Source organism: Microcaecilia unicolor, chromosome 8 (assembly GCF_901765095.1).
Source record: "Microcaecilia unicolor chromosome 8, aMicUni1.1, whole genome shotgun sequence".
Classification (NCBI taxonomy): domain Eukaryota; kingdom Metazoa; phylum Chordata; class Amphibia; order Gymnophiona; family Siphonopidae; genus Microcaecilia; species Microcaecilia unicolor.
In genome coordinates, this window is record NC_044038.1 from 150,810,394 (window position 1) to 150,832,794 (window position 22,401).

Below are 22,401 nucleotides of genomic sequence, written 5' to 3' on the forward strand. Positions count from 1 at the left end.
TCATACATATTCATTGTGGATATCCTGAAAACCTGACTGGATAGGTGTGTCTGGGGTCTGGGCTGAGAACCACTGTCATAGATTAAGGACATGATCCCACAAACACTCCAGCAAGGAAGCAGTGATCCCACAAACACTACTCAGTGCTCAAACTAGGGGCTAGATGCACTAAACAAAACGAGCCTTTAACGACCCTTTAACGAACAAATTTTTAACCGTGGCATGCATTAAAGGCCATTTTCCGATGACGCTAGCAGCTAACAAAAATGGAATGCAGATGAGCAAATTGTGCAGAAACCCTATTATAATGAGATGCATCAAAGTTTACCGCTTGCCCTAACGGTGGAAATCGCCGGAAAATTTAACGAGAGGTTGTACCTCTCGTTGGGGCTGCCCGGCTAAAAAGTTAAATGTAAAAACAAAAAAAATCGTGAAGGGGGCAAAGACACGCGTCTGGAGCGTCCTTTATTGATGCTCGAGGTCGCCGCTGCTCCCCGCTCCCCGCTCCCCCTGCATTAAAATAAAAGGGATAAAAAGGATCGGGAGGGGGTTACTTATGTCAGACGGGGGTGGGCCCAAGAGGAAAGGAGGGACACCCGAAGACTCCGCTAAGAGGCATCAGCTGTTCTTCTTGCCCGTGCAGCGCCTTCACACAGAGGTGAGAGGCGCTGCATGGGCCCGGTAAGACGTAGGGGGGCCCGGTGGAGGGGGGAACGGCGGTGACGACCTCTGGGGGGGCGGCGGGGGCGGGGCACGGGGGCGGAGGATGGCGGGAGCTGTTTTTTTTCTAATACAGCAGAAAGGGAGGAAGGGAGGGAGAGAGGGGTGGCCGGGGCTGCCTAGAAAAGTCATGATTTTATGCAGGGGGGAGCGGGGAGCAATGGCGACCTTGGGCAGGGCGGGGCAGGGCGGGGGGGCAAGGTCGTCCGTAAAGGACGTGTTTGTTTTGTTTTTGTTTTATTTTGACGTTTTTGCAATGCGTGCAGTGCGCATGCGTTTCCTCTACCGCTTGCGGGGATTACACCAGTTTAACGATTCTTTGATGCATCCTACTTTAGAATACCGCACTGAACATGTGCAACTTGTTTTTTTTAGTGCATCCATCGTTTTTTTCTAAAACGTTAATGACTTTTACGTTTTCGGTTGTTTTACGTTTCATTGATGCATCTGGGCCTAGGAGTCAGCACTTGACTTAGATGGAGATGCTCAAAGGTTACCTTGCTTGCAACATTTCATTTAGTCAGGTTGTAGCCAGTCTAAATGAAACGTTGTTGTGCAGCCATGGGCGTAGACTGGGGGGGGAGAGGTGCCCCCCCAAACGTCGACGACTTACCCGGGGCACCGGAAGTAAAAGAATCAAGCAGACACACTCGTCTCCATCCGCTTCACTTCCCTGCCCTCTTAGTCAGCGTCCCGCCCGAAAGGAAATGGCATCAGAGGAAGGCGGGACACAGACAGAGAGGGCAGGGAAGCGAAGCGGACGGAGACGAGCGTGTCTGCTTGTTGCTTTTACAACCCCAGCTCGCTCGCCCAACGCTGGCTCGCTGCTGGACTGGAAGGCTCCTGATTAGTCCACCACTGTAAGGAAGGAAGCCATGTGGTACATCTCCGTTTCCACTCCCCCGCGCAGCCGTTGCCGTTCACTCAAAACACAGCAAGCAAACCTGCTGTGAGCTGTTGCATCCACGTTGTTGTTTGGGCTAGGTTTGGTTTAGTGGAAGAACTTGTAGGAGGCGAGTTGCTTTTTGGTGTGGGTTTTTGTCTACATGAAAGTTTTAAAGGAGAAATCTACTTTTCATTGTCAGGAAGGAAGGAAGGAAGGGAGAAAGAGCTGGCTTGATATCTCATACATATTCATTATGATTATTCCCCAAAAAAGCCAGCTCTTTTTCCCTTCCTTCCTCCATATTAGCATATACATTTGCATATATATATGCAAATGAATATGCTAATATGCTCTGCCCCATCCTTTGCCCCCCCCAAATGAAACAGTCAAACTACACCCATGTGTGCAGCTAATGCACAGAGGCTTTTGGCCACTGCTTTACCATGCACGGAAGCAGTGATTGAAAGTATCATGTTAATGAGCTCACTAGTATTAAAATTAGCTCATTAATGATTCTGTGCAATGCGCAGAGAAAGGGAAAACCCCTGCCCTAACGATTAAAATCTACCAACTGCTCCAGAGCTGTCAGTAGGTTTTAGTTGATAGGGCAGGGTGAGTTTTACAGCCCTCTCTGCCCAGGATTTCTGCTGGAGAATAAAAGCAAGGCCTTCCAAAAGATCAGGCACCAGCATAGCATTTGGATGGGTCTGGTAGAGGAAGCCGCTGATTCCCTGCTTCTGGAGAGCAAAAAAGTGCTATTCCTTCTATTTGGATTGGAAGGGGGGTTAACAGGAGACTGAGCCTACGACTCTAAAGCACATCAGGAGCCCCCCCCCCTTCCCGGTTCACTGGACATGCACACAAGAGCTGGGCCTACCACACAGTTCTTGTGGGCATGTTCCAGGAATATTCCGACACCTTTACTAACCAATGCTCAACACTAATGGTGTGCATATAATTTCCATGCTGTTAGTGTTGAGCATCGGTTGCTATTTGTTTCTCGTTGTGAGAGCCGGTATTTTATGGCGCTGTAACAGCGCCAGTGTTCTGTGCATCTCCCCCTCAGTGTCATAAGGATCAGATTAATTCAGTCCTGGTTGTATCCTATTGCCTGCATGGACTTGTAGTTTTGAATTTCTTGGGAAACTGAATGGGACAATCAGAACCATCTAGAACACTTCGCTCATCCCAGAGTAACTAACTAGTGATCCCATCATTTAATGATGCCTATAGCCCCTATCCCTACCATCTTCGTGTCTATCATTGTTTCCCGAGCTGATTGCCTTGTGGCTTCCTTGGTTTCTTAGAATCTTTTTCCGAACACTATTGTGACCACCTCAGGCAGGCGGTCTGTGACACCGAAACACGGACCATGTTGGGTCCTGAATATAATTTTAGGGTCCCATTCCAGTCTCCCCTCCCTCTAGATGTTATTAGGGGAGTTGACCAGTGGACCAGTACTCAGTGACAATAGACCAGGCATTTCACCGAGCACTGGGGGACCCAAGGCTGCCTCATTAAGACCTTCAGACTCCATCTCATCCCAACAGACATGTGCCTGTCTTCTGTTAGTCTGAAACTTAGGAGATAATTATATTCTGGGTCTTCTTTATTTACAGAGTCTGATCATATTCTGCTATATAGAGAGGGTAACTAACTTGTGATGTTCATCTGCTAGACTGATTGTCTAATGTCAGATAGAATCTGGGAAAATCTATTATTGTATACATCCGATTCCATCACTTGTTTTTAGTAAGAAAGAGAAGGAGAAACGTTTTTTAGTTCTGAAGATTACAGATTTTAATACTCACCAAGTAACATACAATTGCAATGCACACATATATTCTTTCAAGAAGAGGTCCGTGCGGCAGGACCCTATCAGTCTGACTTCCAGGAGTTCTCTCTCCTTTTGCACTAAAAGTTGCCAGCTTTTATACTCTCCTGACTGCATTAAATTCTATAGATCTCGTTATCAATCTACTTTATCAAATTACATACTGACCGCAAAACGTGATGTTCTAACACCTACCCCCCCCCCCCCCCCCCCCGAGTTTCCTGTTCTTTCACATCTACCATAGGTGTTATTTGCTTCATACATTTTTAATCAGTTTCGTTTCTCTTGTCAGTTGTTCAGTTTCATTTCTCCACTGCCAACTGTTCTGTATTAGAAACTTCTTTTAAGCAACCGGCCATTTTCCTTGACCTAAGTCATCCAGCAAGCAAACTCTTAGGCCTCAAATCTAGGCTCTAGGTTTTTAAACTTGCACCATATCTCTACAGTCCTTTGTGTCTGAGCAGCAAATAAAGCATCATCTTCTGTGCTGGATTGTCCTTCAGCCAGCCTCCTCTCCTTTGCTCTTGTACTGTTTATGTAGAGGTTCTTATTGTTTGCTGTGCCTGATGCTCAACAGAGAGTGCCACATAGTGCTCCTTATTACACCCAGCCTCTGAGCATTCCCCTAAATGCTGATATCACTGCAAGGGAATGTGGAGAATTCAAAGAAGATGTATTCACTGCAGAGTCAGCAGAACACCTGGTTGGAAAGGCCAAACAAACCAATCTCTAGCCCCAACTTCAGGTTCTCTAGCTGCTGCTGCTGCTGTGCTGGCAAAATACTGGTTGGACCGTAGCCCAGTGGTCCATCCTATTCTACTACTACTACTTACCATTTCTATAGCACTACTAGACATACGCAGCGCTGTACAATGGACATGAAGAGACAGTCCCTGCTCGACAGAGCTTACAATCTAATTAGGACAAACAAACAGGACAAATAAGGGATAAGGACAAAGAGTAGCAAGATTCTGGAATCCCAAAGTCTAGTACTACTACTTATCATTTCTGTAGCGCTACTAGATGTACGCAGCGCTGTACACTTGAACATGAAAAGACAGTCACTGCTCGACAGAGCTTACAATCTAATTAGGACAGATAAACAGGACATATAAGGGATAAGGGAATTACTAAGGTGGGAATGATAAAACATGGGTACTGAACAAGTGAGTGGGGTTAGGAGTTAAAATCAGCATCAAAAAGGTGGGCTTTTAGCCTAGATTTGAAGACGGATGGAGCTTGACATACTGGCTCAGGAAGTCTATTCCAGGCATATGGTGCAACAAGATAAAAGGAACGGAGTCTAGAGTTAGCAGAGGAGGAGAAGAGGTGCAGATAAAAGAAATTTACCCAGTGAACGGAGTTCCCATGAAGGAGTGTAGGGAGAGATAACAGTGGAGAGGTACTGAGGAGCCAGTGCCTGTGCTAAAACAAATGGTGGGTGCCTGATTTATTTTCTGCCTGAAGCTCAGGCACACGGGAACAACCTATAAGGAGAGTACCAACATTTAGGTCCAAACAAGTCTGCCCGGCACTGGCCCTAGTGATGACAAGTCATCCAAGCCCTGATGCGTACCTCCACCACAATGTTTGACAGTTGAAGGCAATGTTTGGTTTTCACCATACAAAATGTTTGTCAATATGTCCTACAAGTTCAACTTTTGTCTTATTTGTCCAGAGAACTTTATTCCAGAAGCCTTGCGAGTCATCCAGATGCTGTTTGGTGAACCTGAGGTAGGCACCTGTGTTCTTTTTAGATATCAGAGGTTTCTTCCTGCTGTCCCTTGAACATCATTCCCATTCAGTTTTTATCCAGATGGTTGACAGATGAATTTTCACATCAGCTAGTAAGGCCTTCAGACCTTTAGATGGTAGTCTAGGTTTTGTTGTGACTTCAAGGATGATTTTCCATGTCTTCATGGGTTGATATTGGTAGGACAACATATTGGTAGTTCAACCACTCCTGGATAGGGTCACTGCAATCCTCAACTTTTTCCATTTATAGAATATCTGTCTAACAGATACTGAATTAAATAAATGTTTTGAAAAGGTATTCTTATAACATTGACCAGATGAGCATAACTACTGCTTTTCGTATATCTTCTGAAATCTTAGTTCCCATTGACTTTTAAGGTGAAGATTAAATTCAACACCTTTAGACCTTCCTATAGTACAAGATGTCCAAACTCTGTCGTGCAGGAGGCATATTTTCAAAGCACTTTGGAAGGCTAAGTTCCATAGGTTTCTATGGAACCTTGGGAGGCTAAGTGCTTTGAAAATGAGCTTGTTAAAGTCTGCAAGGATGGTTTATTCTTTACCCTGTATTTTAAGCCCATGATTCTAATTAGCCAATTAATTGTACTGAGAAAACTAGACGTTTATAGACTGTTTCACACACTGTTAGTCTTATGGCTCCTGCTTTGTACATTATTGGGTCTTTGAAAAGACAGAACTTTTTTAATTTTATACTTTTTTTTCTTGCGTATGGAAAGATTACTTTCAATAAAATAATGGTATCATGGGAAGAACTTGTAATTGTCATTACGATACTGGGGTATGCAAACTTTTTCTTAGCCTAGTATGTATTAATTTGGCATGTTTAACTCAGAGATTTACATTTTTTTTCATTGTTCATTACACAGAATATGTGAAAACAGAGATTTCTTAATGAGACTATTGGTCCTGGTGAAAATGGAAATACAGTGCAATCCGCTTAAGTGCAAGGGTCTAGGACCAAAGAAATACATGCAATTAACCGGAGCGTGCACTTAACCGTTGTGACCCAAAGAAGCTTGACATCTGATAAAAATATGTACTGTACCGTTTGTTATACATACAGTATACTGTCGCCGTTAACTGACGTTATACAGTCTCCGTTAGCTGACGTTAGGCTTACTTGAAGTAATCAGTCATAGTCCTCTGTACACTATTGTGTCTGTGAGTTCCATAGACTACGTCTGCCAGACGGTAAAAACTGTCATAGTACTGACATCCAGTGGCCTCCAGATAGTCCCGCACAGTGTTGAGACTCTCCAATGCTCTTGCAAAAGTGACAGGAGGTTGTTGAATTTCGTCAGCATGTGACTCGCTGCTCATTTCATCATCTGTTTCATCATCAGCCGTGGCCTGCGTGTAGGTGCATATCTCGACATCAGTGCTGTCGTCAGCTGTTTGTAGATTGTAATCAACAGCTACATAGTGATGAAACTCCTCTTCAGTAACACCGGCTGGGATGTCAATAACCTGTTCATCTGACACGTTTGCAACAGCTGCATCTGTTTCGTCCCTCTCCACATCCCTAACAAATCTTGCCCGCTTGTAGCAGTTCACAATGGTTGCCTGTGTAACATGATTCCAGGCTTCTTTCTGCATATGTAGGGAATCCAACAGTGATAGTATACGAGCCAGTTCAACAGCACGTTTATCCTTGCCAGTGTGGTCATCCATAGCACTCATCAGACGACATAGCACAAGAGCCCGATAATGTTGTTTGAAATTGGCTATTATGCCCTGATCCATAGGTTGGATCAGAGAGGTAGTGTTTGGTGGCAGGAAGACCACCTTGACGTTAGACATCATCACTGTGTACAGCACAATTATCACAAAGCAACAAAATCTGACGCTTTTGTGCCTGCATTCTAGTGTCTAACTTCTTTAGCCCTGCTTCCAAATTTCCCCAGTCATCCATGAATTTGCGTTAGCCTCGTATGACACAGGAAGTCGCTTAACATTCTTGAAGCAACGGGGCTGTTTGCGCTTTCCAGTGACGAGTGGTTCCAACTTCTCACTCCCATCTATATTGCAGCAAAATAGGATCGTCAGTCGGTCCTTCGACGTTTTACTTCCTGTAGTGTCGGCTTGTTTGAATGCAAGTGTTCCATCAGGAATCGCTCGCCAGTAGAGACCATTTTCGTCAGCATTGAAAATGTCATGAGGTGCACACTCGTTCAAGATGGTAGGAAGAACTGAAACAACCCAATTTTCAGCACCAAAGTCATCAGCATCTTGTTTTTCACCATGCTGTTTCTTGAATTTTATGTTGTTCCTCTGCTTTCATCTTTCCAACCATCCAAAAGTGGCTTTGAATTCAGTTAGTCCAAGACTTTCAGTTAGCTTATCTTTCTCCATAAGCAGTGGACCACTGACAGGAAACTGTCTGCTCCTGACTTGAGAAAACCACCGAAGAAGAGCATTTTCTAAATGCTCAGCTTTTCCCGCCTGTTTATGTTTCCTGTGTGGATTTGTATTGTTTTGCCAGTCTTCCAGAAGCTGGTCTTTCTGCTTCAAGATACATGAAATTTGACTGGGATTGACACCATATTCTTTAGCAATTGATGCTTGACTTTGTTTGTTTTCTAATTTTTTAAGAACTTCTATTCGTTCAGCCAGTGTTAAAGTCTTACAGTTGCGCGACGACAACGACTCCAGTGTACACTCTAAAAACATTCTTTCGCTTATGCTGCCTGTGGCAGTTAACAAATAAGATTTCAAATTTACCGCCCCTTTGTCACACGCCAATCGGCTTCCATATTCCATGCATGCGCTTATGCAGAGTCTTTCCTGCAAAGGAGTGGTCTTAAACCATGCATATAAGCGAATCTTGCACTTATCAGTGGTGCGCTAAACTGAAGCTTGTCCCCATAGAAATTGATGGTGCCAAAAATGGTTCCGAAGTACGGCATGCAGTTAAACAGAGCATGCGCTTATCCGACGTGCACTTAAATGGAGTGCACTGTATTTGTAGATTATGATGCTTTCTACAATCTTACACACTCAATTTTATACATATGGGCAGAAGATCAAAACTGGAAAAGAGGGTCTTCCTTTGTGGCAGCTTAAAGGAACTTCCACTTTAGGGCAAGATGGCTAAAGAGACAGTCTTCAGCTTGGAAAAGAGACAGATGAGGGGAGATATGATTGAGGCCTGCAAAATCCTGAGTGGTGTAGAACGAGTAGAAGTAAATCGATTTATTACTCATTCCAAAAGTACAAAGACTAGGGGACACTCAAGGAAGTTGCACGGAAATACTTTTAAAACAAATAGCAGGAAATATTTTTTCACTCAACGAATGGTTAAGCTCTGGAACTCTTTGCCAAAGGATGTAGTAACAGCGGTTAGCGTATCTGGGGTTAAGAAAAGGTTTGGTCAAATTCCTGGAGGAAAAGTCCATAGTCTGCTATTGAGACAGACATGGGAAGCAACTGCTTGCCCTGGGATTTGTAGTATGGAATGCTGCTACTCTGAGATTCGGCATGGAATCTTGTCACTCTTTAGGATTCCAGAATCTTGCTATTCTTTGGGGTTCTACATTGAATGTTGCCACGATTTGGGTTTCTGCCAGGTACTTGTGACCTGGCTTGGCCACTGTTTGGAAAGCAAGATACTGGGCTAGATGGACCATTGGTGTGACCCAGTATAGCTACTCTTATGCCACACTGTTCCCTCTGGGGCCTAATCAGCTACTGTGTCTGGCAGCATTGTCAGCATCTCCAACTGGATAGGAGAAACCGGAAGCTGTGGCTAATCTTGTGTGTGGGTGGAACGCTGAGCACTCCCTCCCAGTCAGAGTTCAACTAAGGAGTAACGGCGTTATTGCCAGAGTCTCCCGCTGTGGTTACTTCAGGATATGAAAACCACTGTTTCTCAGACTTCCAAGAAGTAGCTTCTTTGAATTCTAAATTAGATTTACTAACTGGAACAGTGGATGCAACAATGAATAACCACTCGGGTCAAATCCAGCAGATACAGGACAATGATAAAAGTCTTCAGCATTTTCAAACAGCTGTGATTAAGGACAAAATGCATACACAAAGGAAGATTGAGTAGCTTGAAAATTTTAATAGGAGACATGGAGAGGCATAATCGAACGAAAACGTCTATCTCCATGGGCGTTTATCTCCGAGAACGGGTCCGTGAAGGGGCGGACCGAACCATATTTTCGAAAAAAATAGACGTCCATGTTTTATTCGACAATTTGTGAGCTGGGCGTTTTTGCTTTTCAGCGATAATGGAAAATGAAAGCGCCCGGCTCAAAACGAATAAATCCAAGGCATTTGTTCGTGGGAGGGGCCAGGACTTGTAGTGCACTGGTCCCCCTCACATGCCAGGACACCAACCGAGCACCCTAGGGGGCACTTTTACAAAAACAAAAAAAAAGGTAAAAGAGCTCCCAGGTGCATAGCACCCTTCCCTTGTGTGTTGAGCCCCCCAAATCCCCCTCAAAACCCACTGCCCACAAGTCTACATCATTACTATAGCCCTAAGAGGTGAAGGGGGGCACCTACATGTGGGTACAGTGGGTTTGGGGGGGTTGGACGACTAAGCATTAAGCAGCACAATTGTAACAGGTAGGGGGGGATGGGCCTGGGTCCACCTGCCTGAAGTCCACTCCACCCCCTAACAATTGCTCCAGGACCTGCATACTGCTGACAGGGAGGTGGGTATGACATTTGAGGGTGAAAATAAAAAGTTGTGCAACATCATTTTTTGTGGTGGGAGGGGGTTAGTGACCACTGGGGGAGTCAGGGGAGGTCATCCCCGATTCCCTCTGGGGGTAATGTGGTCATTAGGGCACTTTTTGGGGCCTTATTCGTGAAAACACAGGGTCCAGGAAAAGTGCCCTAAATTCTAGCTACAAACGCATACTTTTTTTCCATTATCGGCGAAAGGCGCCCATCTCTGTTCGGGTGATAACCATGCCCCAGTCCCGCCTTCACCACGCCTCTGACACGCCCCCGTCAACTTTGTACGCTTCCGCGATGGAGTGCAGTTGAAAACGTCCAAGTTTGGCTTTCGATTATACCGTGTTATTCGTTTTTGTGCGATAAACGTCCATCTCCCGATTTAGGTCGGAACTTGGGCATTTTTCTCGTTCGATTATAAGCAGGATAGAGGGACATTTTCGAAAGAAATGTCTAAGTTGGAATTTGGACCTCTTTGTAAAACGTCCAAATTCGGAGGCGGGGAGAAGGTCATTTTTGAAAAAAGATGGACGTCCATTTTTGGTTTCAAAAATACCATGGATGTCCTTGGATTTGGATGTCCCTAGATATGGACTTCTTTGATTTTCGGCGATTTTCGAAATCAAAGACGTCCAAGTCTAAAACATCCAAATGCAATCCATTTGGATGTGGGAGAACCCAGCATTTGTAGTACACTGGTCCCCCTGACATACCAGGATAGCAGTCAGGCACCCTAGGGGGTACTGCAATGGACTTCATAAAATGCTCCCAGGTACATAGCTCCTTTACCTTGTGTGCTGAGCCCCTAAAACCCCTCCAAATCCCACTACCCCCAACTGTACCCCACTACCATAGCCCTTACAGGTGAAGGGGACACCTATATGTGGGTACAGAGGGTTTATGGTGGGTTTTGGAGGGCTCACTGTTTTCACAAATGTAACAGGTAGGGAATATGGGCCTGGGTCCACCCTTCTGAAGTGCATTGCACCTACTATGAAACTACTCCAGGGACCTGCATGTGCTGTCATGGACCTGAGTATGACATCTGAGACTGGCATAGAGGCTGGCAAGTAATATTTTTAAATATATTAGTAGGTGGTGGTAGGCGTAGCTACTATACATTCATTATAAACACTCCTACTGCTGAACAGATTTTTAATCATGTTTCTTGAGGGTGGGAGGGGGTTAGTGACCACTGGGGGAGTAACGGGAGGTCATCCCCGATTCCCTCCAGTGGCCATCTGGTCATTTTGGGCACCTTTTGTGCCTTATTCGTAATAAAAACAGGTCCGGGTGAAAACGTCCAAGTTTTAGTCCTGGACGTCTTTGCTTTTTTCCATTATGGCTCAAAGACGTCCAAGTCTTAGGAACACCCAAGTCCCGCCTCCACCACGCCTCTGATACACCCCCTTGAGATTTGGATGTCCTTGCGACGGATGTCCGATAGAGATATCCAAAATCGTGTTTTGATTATACCGATTTGGAAATCTCTGAGAGATGGACGTCCAAGTGCCAATTTATGTCAAAAGATAGACGTTCATCTCTTTCGAAAATGAGCCTGATAATCTTTGCTGAGTTTTCCTGTGTATCCTGCTATGACACCCTCTGATTTGTTTAAAAAGTATCTTTTGGAAGTATTGAAGTTTCCTCAACAGTCTGTTCCGCCAGTGAATAGGTTATATTATTTACCTATTTTTTCAAAAGCTCCCAGGGGGAGGGGGTAGCAGAGCTCAGAATAAGCAAGTGGATGTAAATAATATCTCTGCAATATTGCAAGAGTCAGTAACTGATATATCTCATTGGGCCACATTCTCAGTGAGCTTTGTATTTGAACAAGATCTCAATGCGGTAATGAGACTCTATTTTTGCAGTGCACAAGCTTTATTTTATGTCAGAAGGTGTGAATATACCCTGATGTCACAAAAGCAATGCAGGAAAGGAGGAGGTGCTTTCTAACACTGCAACAAGAGACTAAGGGGGTCTTTTACTAAGATGCGCTCACGTTTTTAGAGCGTTCTAAAATTGGGCATGCGCTAAATGTTAGACGCCCTTAGGAATGCATTGGCGTCGCTAATGTTTAGCGCGTGCCCAATTTTAGCACGCGCTAAAAACATGAGTGCGTCTTAGTGAAAGGGGGTCTAAAAATCTTGGAACTTCTTTTCTTCTGCCCTATCCTTGCAAATGTCGGGTTAGATTTGGTGGAACTAAACATGTGTTCTTTAGCCCTGAACAACTTAACCCCCTCCTTTACAAAGCTGCATGGCAATGCCGACACAGCTCGTTCACTTTGAATGTGCTGTGTTGGCATCACCGCACCGGTAGCCACTAGTGCGGCTTTGTAAAAGGGGAGATAAGGCTTTCTTTGAGATGAAAATTCTGTAAGATTGAGCAACAAAGGGTGTTCGCAAGACTAATCATGTTAGTCTGTATAGTTTATTTATTCATTGTGGATTTTCTTATCATGTTTTAGGATCCACTTCTCCACATTTGTGGTCTAAGAAAGAATATTATGTTTTTTCCTAGTGATTTGCCTTTTTCTTTTATGTTTTTGCCATCCTGTGTACTAAAGCAAGTGGATATATGTATATATATAAATTTGATAAATAAAAAATTAAAAACAAAAAAGATAAATCATCCAAGCACTCAACAAATTTTCCAAAACCCACTCCAAACTGGATATTTGCCCCAGTAACCTCAGAAGGTTCGCCCCCAAACGCTTCATAACAGACCTTACGTCACACCTAAACTACATGCTACAACACAGACTCTTCCCCAACGATAATGGAAATATACTACTTACACCCATACCTAAAGACCCAAAGAAAAAATTAAATGACACAGCCAACTATCGACCAGTAGCATCCATCCCCCTGATAGTGAAACTAATGAAGAGTATGGTAATCAAACAACTTACCAACTACCTAAATAAATTCACGATACTACATGAATCACAGTCAGGATTTCGAGCCAACCATAGCTCTGAAACAGTGTTAATCACCCTCATAACCAAATTCAAACAACTAATTGCAACTGGAAACAATGTGCTACTCCTACAATTTGATATGTCCAGCGCGTTCGATATGGTCAGCCACCAAATACTCCTGAACATCCTAGATTACTTTGGGATTGGAGGAAACATACTAAGATGGTTTAAAGGCTTCCTAACAACAAGAACTTATCAGGTGATCTCAAACTCAAAAACGTCAACACCGTGGAAACCTGAATGTGGAGTACCACAAGGATCAACACGGTTCAACAATGCTTCAATACAGCCACTCTGAATTCTCATCCCCTGTAATCTCACCACATTCATACTTCTACTCACAGAAAATGTATGCCTCATGCTTTCTTGTTGTTATGTACTGCCCCTTTTAGTTTCCCGTTGTTCCCCCAATGTTTAACTGCTCTTTTCCATTGTTATATTCCTTAATGATACTCTGAGTTTGTCTCGCTTAACTCCTCACAATGTAATCCATAACCGAGTAGTAACAAATTGTATTTCTATCACTCACAACTTATTGTAAGCCACACTGAGCCCGCAAAAAGGTGGGAAAATGTGGGATACAAATGCAATAAAATAAATAAAAATAAATCACCGCTCTCACTAACTCTATTTAACTTAATGATGACACCTTTAGCCAAATCGCTATCCAACCAAGGACTCAACCCATACATCTATGCAGACAATGTTACGATATACATCCCATTTAACAAAGACATAACTGAAATCACAAATGAAATCACACATAGCCTCCAAATAATGAACTTATGGGCGGACACATTCCAACTAAAGCTAAACGCAGAAAAAACACAATGTCTCATCCTATCCTCACAATACAACACAAACAAACCCAATACCATAAACACACCAGATTACACCCTTCCGGTTTCTGACAGCCTGAAAATCCTGGGAGTCACAATTGACCAAAATCTCACACTTGAAGACCATGCGAAGACACACAGCAAGAAATGTTTACTCAATTTGGAAACTTAAAAGAAGCAAACCATTCTTCCACAAAGAAGTATTCCGCAGCCTTGTACAATCAATGGTGCTAAGTCATCTAGACTACTGCAATGCCATCTATGCTGGATGCAAAGATCAATTACTAAGAAGCTGTCAAACCGCCCCAACACACAGCAGCCAGACTTATATTTGGGAAGCAAAATTCGAAAAGCGCCAAATCCCTAAGAGAAAAACTACACTGGCTCCCATTAAAAGAACGAATTGCGTTCAAAGTTTGCACCCTGGTCCACAAAATTGTCTACGGAGAAGCCCTAACCTACATGTCAGACCTCATAGACTTACCTACTAGAAACGCAAAAAGACCATTACGCACATTCCTCAATCTCCACTATCCTACCTGTAAAGGACTAAAATATAAATCCACATACGCGACCAGTTTCTCATACATCTGCACGCAGCTATGGAACGGCACTACCGAAGGCCATAAAAAAACAATGCAAGATCTAACCATCTTCCGAAGGCTACTGAAAACAGATCTCTTCAAGAAGGCATACCATAAACAGCCATCCTAACTTTGACAAATAACACTATACATGATCTATGCTAAACCGAAACTTCACCACAAGACTGATTACCTTCTTGCTATTATGACTAAGCAATACCACTTCTATACCTATATCGAATAGGAGCTCTCTATAGCCGATGACCATATGCTACAACTAACGTAACCTTCATGCAATACCTTAATGTATTCTTCTTTACTAACTATATATGCACGTTATATACATATATACCATGATCAGCTCCGTATATGCTATGTACCATGTATGTATCATGTGTGTATGCACCTTAACATTACACTACTTGTAATTCTGTTACCCGGAATGGCAACCACCATTACGGCAAATGTAAGCCACATTGAGCCTGCAAATTGATGGGAAAATGTGGGATACAAATGCTACTACTACTAATAATAATAATATTGAGTTAGACCAAGGTCCATTGAGTCCAGTATCCTAACAGTGGCCGGTCCCAGTCACAAGTACCTGGCAGAACCCAAAAGCAGACCTATTTCCATTATTTCATTTCCAGGATAAGCAATGGCTCTCCCAACTTTGCATGGCTAATAATTTTTTTATTGTCTTTTCCTCCAGGAACTTGTTTACACCTCTTTTGGAGTTCATTATGTTCATCGTCATAACCACAGCTTCCAGCAACAGATTCCACAGCTTATAATGCACTGGATGAAAAGTACTTTCTACAATTTGTTTTCAGACTCTTGGTCTTAGTTTCTTGACATATTCTTTGAAGGGTTACACAACTCTCTCCTATTCACTGCCCCCCATCTACTCATGATTTTATACATTTCTATCAATTGTGCATCTAGAATGCAGTTGAGTGCTGCAAAACAGGATACATAAATTCCCCCACACCACACCCCACTGAAAGAGGAACTTATAGCAACCCAAACTTCTTTGAATATGTTAATACATGAACGCACAAAGAAGATGCTTATCTACACAAAATCGGTATCATAAGTATGACCCAACTGACAAAAGTTTGAGGTGGTACCCACTATATATCAGGGCTCCTAGATCCATGGATTAGTCCAAATCAGACTGCAGATATTGCATGAATATTGACAAGTTTCTTCTCTCTTTGTATCAAGAGAAGTTGGTGATCCCAACCATAAGTACACAAGTATTGCCATATGGTAAAGACCAAACGTCCATCAAGCCCAGCATCCTGTTTCAACAGTGGCCAATCCAGGTCACAAATCCTGGCAAGATCCCAAAAAAGCACAAAACATTCTATACTGCTTATCCCCAGAAATAGTGGATTTTCCCCAAGTCCATTTAATAATGGTCTATGACTTTTTCATTAGGAAGCTGTCCAAACATTATTAAACTCCGCTAAGCTAACCGCCTTTACCACTTCTCTGGCAACGAATTCCAGAGGTCCAGCTACATGTTGATTGAAGAAAACTTTTCTTCTCCGATTCGTTTTAAATTTACTACATTGTAGCTTCAATCGCATGCCCCCTAGTCCTAGTATTTTTGGAAAGCGTAAAAGACACTTCACATCTACCCATTCCACTCCACTCATTATTTTATAGATCTCAATCATATCTCCCCTCAGCTGCCTTTTCTCCAAGCTGAAGAGCCCTAGCTGCTTTAGAGCCTTTCCTCAAGGGAAGTCCGTTCCATCCCTTTATCATTTTCGTCACCCTTCTCTGCACCTTTTCTAATTCCACTATATCTTTTTTTAAATACGGCGACTAGGTGCAATCGCACCATGGTGCGATACAAAGGCATTATAACAACCTCATTTTTGTTTTCCATTCCTTTCCTAATATACCTAACATTCTATTTGATTTTCTTAGCCGCAGCAGCACACTGAGCAGAAGGTTTCAACGTATCATCAAACGACGACACCTAGAATCCCTTTCTTGGTCTGTGACTCCTAACTGGAACCTTGCATGACGTAGCTATAATCAGGTTCCTCTTTCCTCACATGCATCACTTTGCACTTGTTCCACAATTAAACGTCATCTGCCATTTAGACGCCCAGTCTCCCCAGTCTCGTAAGGTCCTCTGTAATTTTCACAATCCTCCCACGATTTAACAACTTTAATAACTTTGTGTCATCAGCAAATTTAATTACCTCACTAGTTACTCCCATCTCTAGGTCAATTTTAAATATGTTAAAAAGCAGCTGTCCCAGCACAGACCCCTGGGAATCCCACTAACTACCTTCACCATTGAGATACTGACCCTATTAACCCCTACTCTCTGTTTTCTATCTTTTAACCAGTTTTAATCCCACAATAGAATTATCTCTATCCCATGAACTCTCCAATTTCCTCTGGAGTCTTTCCATGAGGTACTTTGTTAAACGCCTTCTGAAATCAGATACACAATCCACCTTATACTTGAAGAGAGAAAAACACCTAGATTTCGACCCAAATCGGGAGATAGACTTTATCTCACAAACGAATAAATCGGTATAATGGAAAGCCGATTTTGGACATTTTCAACTGCACTCCTCGCGGAAGCGTACAAAGTTGACGGGGGCATGTCAAGGCGTGGGTGAAGGCGGGCGGGGGCATGGTTATCACCCGAACAGAGATGGGCGCCTTTCGCCGATAATGGAAAAAAAGTATGCGTTTGTAGCTAGAATTTAGGCACTTTTCCTGACCCTGTTTTTTCCACGAACTAAGGCCCCAAAAGTGCCCTAAATGACCAGATTACCCCCAGAGGGAATCGGGGATGACCTCCCCTGACTCCCCCGGTGGAGTTTTCACAACTTGTTATTTCACCCACAATGTCATACCCACCTCCTGGCAGCAGTAGCAGGTCCCTGGAGCAGTGTTAGGGGGGTGCAGTGGACTTTCAGGCAGGTGGACCAGGCCCATCCCCCCCCCTACCTGTTACAATTGTGCTGCTTAAGGCTTTAGTCATCCAACCCCCCCAACCCACTGTACCCACATGTAGGTGCCCCCCCTTCACCCCTTAGGCTATAGTAATGGTGTAGACTTGTGGGCAGTGGGTTTTGAGGGGGATTGGGGGGCTCAACACACAAGGGAAGGGTGCTATGCACCTGGGAGCTTTTTTACCTTTTTTTTTGTTTTTGTAAAAGGCCCCCTAGGGTGCCCGGTTGGTGTCCTGGCATGTGAGGGGGACCAGTGCACTACGAATCCTGGCCCCTCCTACGAACAAATGCCTTGGATTTATTCGTTTTGAGCTGGGCGCTTTCATTTTCCATTATCACTGAAAAACAAAAACACCCAGCTCACAAATTGTCGAATAAACTTGGACGTCTATTTTTTTCGAAAATACGGTTCGGTCCACCCCTTCACGGACCCGTTCTCAGAGATAAACGCCCATGGAGATAGACGTTTTCGTTCAATTATGCCCCTCGCACATCAACTGGCTCACCTTTATCCACGTTTGTTCACCCCTTCAATGAAATGTAGTAGATTGGTGAGGCAAGATTTCCCTTCACTAAATCCATGTTGACTTTGTCTCATTAATCCATGCTTTTGAATATACTCTGTAATTTTGTTCTTTATAATAGTCTCTACCATTTTGCTGGCACCGACGTCAGACTCACTGGTCTATAATTTCCCGGATCTCCTCTGGAACCTTTTTTAAAAATCGGAGTTACATTGGCCACCCTACAATCTTCTGGTACCACGCTCAATTTTAAGGTTAAATTACATATTACTAACAATAACTCCGCAAGTTCATTTTTCAGTTCTATCTGTACTCTGGGATGAATACCATCCGGTCCAGGAGATTTGCTACTCTTCAGTTTGTAGAACTGCCCCATTACATCCTCTAGGTTTACAGAGAATTCATTAAGTTTCTCCGACTTGTCAGCTTCGAATACCATTTCTGGCAGCTATTGTTGAGCAATATTTCCAACATTCAGGACTCCCCAGACTTGCTCAAGATATGATAACCTTGTTAAATGCCACAATACACAGTAAGGAACTTCAAAAAACTATTAAGATTCTGAAACACATGACTGCTCCAGGGCCTGATGGCTTTATACCAGAGTTTTATCTATTGATGTTTCTACAGATGTGTGACCCCCCCCCCCCCCTCCTTAGAGTCTTATTATGCGACTGCATTACAAAAAATCAGTTTTCCATCTGAATCTAATGAGGCCCTAATAGCTTTGATCCCTAAGTGTGAGAGTAATGATTTGATATACCACCCTTCTGTGGTACAACCAAAGCAGTTTACATTTATTACATGCAGGCCTGGGAAAACACGCAGTTGCCAGGGCCTTATATACCTATATCACTGATAAATGTTGACTTGAAGACCTTGTCTTGTATTTTAGCAGACTGATTATCAGAACACCTCCCACATCTGATTGGAAAATGGCAAGTTGGGTTTGTCAAGGGGCGCCACTCAATGGCTGGTGTAAATGCTTGTGCCTAACTGACAGTATTCTTTAACTTTAGTGCATAAGTGCTGGGCACACCCAGTGGCACAGCTAGGTAGGGACACGGGGGCCTGGGCCCCCCCCCCAATTTGCTCTGGGCTCCTGGTTGGCTGGCAGGGGTCCTCAACCCCCACTAGCTGAAGACTTCATCCAGCGCTGGTCTGCAGCGCCGCCGCAACTTTGCCTGCCCTGCTCTCTCTTCCCCTCACGTCGGGCACACTCCTTTTAGTGAAATTCAGTTTCACTAAAAGCAGCGTGCCAGATGTGAGTGAAAGAGAGAGCAGGGCAGGCAATGAGGCGGCACCAGAGACCAGTGGCGTAGCCAGACTGCCAATTTTGGGTGGGCCTGAACCCAAAGTGGGTGGGCACAAAATTTTCTCTCTACCCCCCTCCCCCAGCAAAATTTAGTCACACTAATCAGATGCATTTGTCACACAGGGTAAAGTGCTGCTTTTCAGTGCATCAGATTTCAGACAATTTATTTAATAGCCTAACACCCTTTTCAATGAGCTTTCAGAGGCCAAAACCTCCTGCCTAAGGTCAGTATAATGCTGTTACGGTATCCTCTCCTGACCTAAGGAAGGAAGTATTGGTCTCTGAAACATTATTAACAAAGGTACCATATTACTTTATCCTAAATTAAAAATAAATTTCTTTTCTTTACCTTTGCTGTATGGCCATTTACTTTTTCTCATTATGTTGCTCCCAGTCTCTAGATTCTGCTTTCCTTCATTTTCGCTTAACTCTTCTGCCACGGTTTCCTGGCCATTTCTCATTTTTCTCTCCTTTTTCTTTGCTTTCTTCAATATTTTTCTGCCTCTCTCTCTGTCCAGATTTAATTCATTCTTACTATCCATTCTTTAATTTCCTTCATCTACTTATGGCTTTTCATCTTTTTCTCACCCTTGTTCTCCCCATGCCCCTTCCTCTTATTCTCCAGTCTTTCACTACTCTCCTTTTCCATCCAGCAGCTCTCTTCTTTATCTCCCCATCCTTCCAGTGTCTCCCCTCTCTCTCCCCATCCTTCCAGTAGTCTCCCCTCTTTCTTTCTGCATTCTTCCATCCAGCGTCACCTCTTTCTCCCTACCCTTCCATCCAGCGTCTTCCCTCTTTCTTTCTTTCTCCCTACCCTTCCATCCAGCGTCTCCCTCTTTCTCTCCCCATCCTTCCACCCATCTACCCTCTCTCCTGATCCTTCCATCTAATGTCTCTCTCTACCTCCTTCTAACCAGTGTCTCTGTCTCTCTACCCTTTTCTGTTCAGTGTCTCTTCTCTCTCCACATCCTTCTAGTCTCTCCCCTTTCTCTCTGCATCCTTTCATCCATCTCCCCTCTTTCTCTCACCAACCTTCCATCCAGTGTCTCTCTCCCCATCCTTCCATCTGTTTTCCCTCTTTCTCTCCCCATCCTTCCATCTGTTTTTCCCTCATTCTCTCCCCATCCTTCCATCTGTTTTTCCCTCTTTCTCTCCCCATCCTTCAATCTGCTTTTTCCCTCTTTCTCTCCCCATCTTTCCATCTGCTTTTTCCCTCTCCCGATTCAGGCCCACCAGCGCCAGCCCTAGCTCCCATTACCGGCCACTGCTGCTTTTCCTATTGAGCAGCAGGGCCGGCGCTACAAAAAGAAGAAACACTCAGCTCACTGAGCTGAGCGCTAACAACAAAAGATATTGAAAAAGAAAAAGCGCGGCACCTCTGCAGGCAGCCTTGAGGCATTGGCTGCTGGCTCTGCAGGCTCCTCCCGTCTCTTACGTCACTGCCCCTGGAGCGATGCAGGGGCAGTGATGTAAGAGACGGGAGAAGCATACAGAGCCAGCAGTCAATGCCTCAAGGCTGCCTGCGGAGGTACTGCACTTTTTTTTTTCTCAACTTTTTTTGTCATTAGCGCTCAGCTCAGTCAGCTGAGCGCTTCTTCTTTTTGTAGCGCCGGCACTGCTGCTCAATAGGAAAAGCAGCAGTGGCCAGCAATGGGAGCTGGTGCTGGCGCGGGCTTGGAGGAAAAGTGGGTGGGCAGTGTCTGTACGCTTGGATGGGTGGGCCAGAGCTGAAATTGGGTGGGCCTGGGCCCACCCAGGCCCACCCGTAGCTACGCCTCTGCAGAGACCAGCGCTGGTCAAAGTCTTACTACTACTGCTACTTATCATTTCTAAAGCACTACTAGACGTACGCAGCGCTGTACACTTGAAAATGAAGAGACAGTCCCTGCTCGACAGAGCTTACAATCTAATTAGAACAGACAAACAGGACAAACAAGAGATAAGGGAATATTAAAGTGAGAATGATAAAATAAGGGTTATGAACAAGTGAATAAGGGTTAAGAATTAAAAGCTGCATCAAAAAGGTGGGCTTTTAGCTTAGATTTGAAGACTGCCAGAGATGGAGCTTGACGTACCAGCTCAGGAAGTCTATTTCAGGCATATGGTGCAGCAAGATAAAAGGAACGGAGTCTAGAGTTAGCAGTGGAGGAGAAGGGTGCAGATAAGAGAGATTTACCCAGTGAACGGAGTTCCCGGGGAGGAATGTAGGGAGAGATGAGAGTGGAGAGATACTGAGGAGCTGAAGAGTGAATGCACTTATAGGTCAATAAGAGGAGTTTGAACTGTATGCGGAAACGGATAGGAAGCCAGTGAAGTGACTTGAGGAGAGGGCTAATATGAGCATAACGACACTGGCGGAATATTAGTCGTGCAGCAGAATTTTTAACAGATTGAAGAGGAGAGAGATGGCTAAGTGGGAGACCTGTGAGAAGCAAGTCAGCCAAGATGTTACAGCAGCGGGTGGCAGAGGGGGTGGCGAGGTGGCGGAGGGGGGCCAGTGACCAAAATGTGCCCCCCCACCTTGGGCTCTGGCCCCCTCCCACCTTGAGGTCTCACTATGCCTCTGGGCACACACCTAACCCATCCATGCCTCTCCCACATCCACATGCCACCAGACATTGTGCACTAAAAAAATTACATGCTTAGGTTATAGAATAGAATTAGAGAGCTAGTGGCACTGCAAATTCACATATAGGGCACTAAGGGGGCCTTTTTATTAAAGGGTTGGCGCACGGCAACAGGCTTGCCATGCTCCAATCCGGAACTACCACCAAGCTACAGCAGGATCCCAGCGGTAGTTCCCACCCCCAGTGAGCGCCATTTCTGGCACTACAAAAATATTTCTTTTTCTGTAGCGCTAGTGCTTACCCAGCAGTAATCAGGCAGCACAGCGCGCTGCCCAGTTACCGCCAGGTTAGTGCGGAAGCCCTTACCGCCACCTCAATGGGTAAGTGGTTCACTCACCACATGACCATTTCTTTTGGAGAAAAAAAAAAAAAACTTTTACCCACTGCAGTAAAAGTGGGCCTAAGCGCGCGTCAAAAACACATACTGACTCTAGCGCATGCCCCCTTTTACCGCAGTTTAGTAAAAGGACCCCTTATTCATTTTTCAGCTGTTGCTTTTGAATTCTTACAACAAATTACTTTCATATGCATTATTCTTTGTTATGTATCCTACACTGTTTAATGTAAGCCACATTGAACTCAAACTTGTTTAGGATAATGTGGGATATAAATGTCACAAATAAATAAATAAATAAAT